We start from the raw sequence: 5,000 nt of genomic DNA, 5'->3' as shown, positions 1-5,000 counted from the left end.
TCCAAGAACAATATCTCAAATGCCCAGAGAAGCACTTCTTACATGTAATATTTTGAATATGCAGACTCTTATTTCCTGTGACATGCAGAAAAGATGAGAAAAAATATGGAAAGATGAAAGAAATAACATCAATCAGCTGCGTGAGAAAGGAAGATACCTTCTCTTTATATGAACTCTCATTGTTTCCCAGGAACACAGCATAAAAAGATAACACACTTCCTCGCATTTTGTAAAAGGCTCTTGACATAATTTGTGACTTATTAACTAGTGATGCTAAACTCACATTGCACATAAAGCACTAGACGCTCTTTCCTGTTTCTTAAAATTTAACACTGAGGAAAATTAAAATATTTTTCATGCGATGCTTATCTAATATTAAACTTTACATTTGCTTAACAGAGCACAGTCTTCACAATAACAGGGTATATTGCCAAAGGCAGCATGCAGACTTTTTGGAATTGCTCCCATCTCTTTCGGTTCACCTGTAAAAACATCTACGTGCTCCCTAGGACTGCATCTGTGGCTAGTTTTAAAGAATGACTATCCATGCAAATAGGCATATTTTCAGCATGAAATAATCTGTAAAATCAAGACAGTAGTCAATGCTTAGTTTGCAACCAGGATGAAAAAGAAAAAAAATAATACTTAGAAACATTATGTTTATTCTGCAGCCTTTGCCCACGTATTCTGGATGTACTGAAAGAATTTTCAGAAATGTGGTGTCAGAGGCATTTATGCTAGGGATGTGATGTTTGTTTACATTATTGTCTCCTTGCATACAGGAAAGCAAAGAATGATAAAAATTAAAAAAAAAAAAGTGTCACGAATTCAGATGGGAAATGCAGAGCCTTACACTGTTATCAGCTCACTGCCTTCAGAGATCGTTCCTTATGAGCAGCACACTAAGCAAGTGAAGTTTGGAGACCTCACAATAATAATAAAATAACAAGGAGCCCTGTTGCGGGGGCCCAGTTCTACCACCTGCACGCCAGGTAGCATCCCACCCCGCAAGCAACTCCCCTGGAGCCCAGGGATACCGAAATCTTGTTAGGTGTGAGTGGTCGGATCAGGCCCTGCTTGGCAGTACGTGTCGTAAAAGACCGTCTCCTGCGTCCTCTCAATCAATGCAAATGGAGCTTTTCAGGAGGCAGAATCAGGTTCTTACAATTAGGTCTTCATCTAAAAAAAAAATCTGAGGAGTTGGGTTTTCAGTAGGGTTGGTTTTGTAAATAAGCGGCCAAGTCCTCAGCGGGTGGAAAGGGGTGACCACCACCAGAGATTTTAAGTGAGCGATACTGGCACGGAATAAACCAGGGTCAAGGCTGACCTTTCAGTCTAGTGGTGTTCACTTGAAAGCGATATAAACTAATTGCAAGATAACCGAAAGAGCTCTGGCTTACTGCACGTAAGATATTCTAAAGGCATTCTCCGTAAAGATAATACTTGCCAATAGGAGAAAAAAAACCAGCAAACCACCAACACCGAAAACCTTCACACTTTTCCTTCCTTTTCTGGAGTCAAGCTATGCTTGATCGAGATCCAGCAGTAAGTTCCCAGACTCACACCAAAAACCTCATGTCAGGTTTCAAGTTTTGCACATTTCCCAGCAAATTTGAGGTGCCTGACCACCGTTTCCCTCTCTCTTGCCCAATCCCAACCAAGGACATGCATAGGGAGGGCTTGCTGTACCCTTGAGTCAGCAGCTCAGGAAATAGGCTGTCCTGCGCCAGGTTGGAAGGTCATTGCCACGCATCCTTCCTCCTCAGTGTCCATTTTCCTCTCCCCGAGCCCCCGTACCAGCAGCTGCTCTCCTGCCCATTCCTGCCACCGCAAACATGAGGCGGGAGGTGCTCCGGAGCGATGCCCCCTCCCTCCCTCACTAGAAGCTGAAAGCATCAGAGTTATCGTACACTTAACCTCGGTATTAAGCAACGTCTCCCATTTGCCCTGGTGTTATCCCAAGCCTGCAGACCGCCAGCTTTAAGGCTTACGTGCCTTTCGGCTTAAAATATGAGAAGTAGTTCTACTTTAGCCTGACAAAACAGAACGGGTATTGAACGGACGGTTAGTATTTTGTTAGTATTCTCGGAGGGCCGAAGCCAATTCACACCTCAAGGGAAGTGGAGTGCCACGTACAGCGGGATGCAAAATCCCAGCCGCGACAGGCAGACTTCGAGACTGATTAGATTAGAATTGGATAAATAGGGAACTCTTGGGGGGGGGGGGGAATTAATTAGGAAGTTTCTGTCCTTTACGTAGTACCAGTACTTTGGCTGCACAACTGTATTTCATACCTCTAGTGTCTCTGTACAGCTATCCAGAAATACATAGTTAGAAAGATAGCTTAGATTGTCAAGATCTATGTAGGAATCTTCGGAAGCACCACGAGTTCCAGAGTTTTACGTCGGTGAAGGTTAAGTTTGCTTTACATGTCACTTTTGATACTCCTTGCATGCCAAGTGCAGTTTATGTTAAATTTACTCTCCACGTCTCGAGACTCAACTTGCACAATGCGGCTTTCTCAGAAACCGAACATTTGCCATGCCCTTGTAATTAGAAATCATACCAAGGGCCTCAGCACTTTCTAAGTCCATCCATAAACACAGCTTGCAGTATTTCATTTACAAATTTACTGTCAAAACTTTTGTTTAAGGAGATATGATTAAAATGTAGCTATGAATAACCTCTTAACAGCACAGCAGCTACAGACATGGGTTTATTTCATATCCATTTGATATGCATTGACATTTTAACTGGAAACATTAATTTCTAGGTATCCAGGAGTTACTGTTACTGAACCTTTGGCTTAGAATGATCTTTAGAAAGGAATATGATGTCAGGTATTTAAGCACACTCATTACAAAGAAATCCATTTCTGTAACCGATTTTGTTAGCTCATCTTGATCGACAAAGATGCTGATCATTTTCTCCTAGATTAATTCATACACCTATGAGATGCAAAGGAGATGTAAATTCAAACTCACCCTCCTCAGCCATTCTGAAGGACCCTAGCCAAGCCTAAACAGCCATTAAATACACGGCAGCAAAGTGCTGCTAAACCTGACGAATATTCATGGATGAATTCAAGGAGACAGCAGTTTATAGAGATGAAATTGTTCCCATCTCTTCACAAGCCGACTACTTTCTTTGGTCCAGCGTCTGCCTGCTTCATGTCAGCCCGTTATGCCAACACCACACAAGAAATCCAACACTCTTTTGCTCATGGAAATATTTAGATCTTTCACTCTAAAGCGCTACATGGGGTATGGCTTTGCCAGAATCAGCCAGGAAGCGCAGGGTGAAAATTATTCCAGTCAACAGCATTTCACACAGAAAACCACAGCTAAAATCTGAAGAACAGATGACATTTATTCTCCATAGATCTGTTCAGCGCTAAAATCACATCAGCCACTAAGGCGAAAGTACTACCTTTTTGTTCGGCTCTGACATAAGTTTTCTTGGGAGAAGAGGTTATCTAACCCCCTTAGCTGAGACGGGTAATCAAAGAATTTGAAACAAGGCAGAAACAATGAGCAACTAATTGTGCAGCAACAACTACTTTGTTAGGATTCCTCCATAAGAAGTAAAAATTAGAGCCTGACTTACTTCAAAATTATGGCACCGTCTCTTTAGCCTTAAATCAAAAAAGCCACCCTCGTTTTATGAACCTGGTGATACCCGACCCAATCCAGCAAGGTATTCAGCAATTCCTGCAAATGCCAAACGTCCGCAATTCCCATCGTCTACAGGGGTAATTGATGGAGCTCACTAACAGGAGAGATTCGGCATCTCATTAGTTCAGGCCTTTATTTTAGGGAGATGCAGGTCCCTCCATCACATAACGGTGCTCAGCACTGCTTGACGAAACAGATTCTTTGGACGAGAAGAGGAAAGCAAGCTGCTCAAGGTAGAAAATTGAAAACATTTTCCTCCTCTCAAGCCAGCTTGGTCCTTGTTATTTCACTGATCATAAAGAAAATAACTCACATGGTCTGTGTGCAGAGACAGTACCGAAACGCTCACAAGATTCCTACTACGAACTCAGCCCAAGTTTTCCAAGATTTTTTTTTCCCCACGCTATACGATGTCATTAAATCACAATTCTGGAATTAGTTAATCTAGCAGTTAGGCTACACTTTGAGACAGAATAAATCATGATTTAGAGACTACAAATTGCAGTATTTACAATTCTGCCCTGAATCAAATTAAACTCCAATTTCAAAACGTGTCCATTCTTACGACGATCTTAATTTCTCAACCCATCATAAAAAAGTCAAGTCGTATCAAACTGAGAGGCCTCAGAGTTCAACTGGCAGGAAAGTTAACTGTATCTATTGACAGCGCCGTTCAGCGAAGGGAAGACACTTCACAAAACAATTTAACTGGGAGCTGTTAGCAAAGAGTATATACATTGTACTTTTTGTCACAGATCAACTCAGGAAATGTTCATGCTCTGTCTACCCTTGAGGATCCATAAACATTTCACAAGATGTGATACTGCTGTTAAAGGTACGCTCCCGACAAAAAGCAGATAAAATAAACGCAAAACGAGCCGCAGCGCTCGTAAACTTTACGTGACCGATGGCAACTCGCAGAAAAACTGCGAGAAGGCGACACGAAGGGTATGTGCCACATGCAAATCTACGGGTAAGGAAAGTGCCCCACATCACCCACCCCGCGGAGTGCCAAACCGCTGCAGGCGCTGGAGGTGACAAATAATCCCAGCGCTCGCACCTCACGGTGAGGCGGCCCCGCTTCTGCACCCGGACACCAGGCAGCACCGGCCCCTCCGCCGCCCAGCAACGGCCACGGGCGCGCTTCCACGCACCCCCTGCCCGTCCCCAGGCGCGGGTGAGGGTGTTGGGGTGACGCCGGCCACGCAGCCAGAAACACCGCGGCGCTCGCCGCGGGGCCGAGGGGGAAACCTGCGGGCTTCCACATCCTCGCCCGGGCAACTTTCGCCCGGCGCTGAAGGGCACCCCTCCGCCCGCAGCCGCTTA

Source organism: Phaethon aethereus (assembly GCF_964289735.1).
Source record: "Phaethon aethereus genome assembly, chromosome: 3".
Lineage (NCBI taxonomy): Eukaryota > Metazoa > Chordata > Aves > Phaethontiformes > Phaethontidae > Phaethon > Phaethon aethereus.
The sequence above is the reverse complement of the archived record's forward strand: the minus strand, read 5'-3'. Positions refer to the sequence as shown.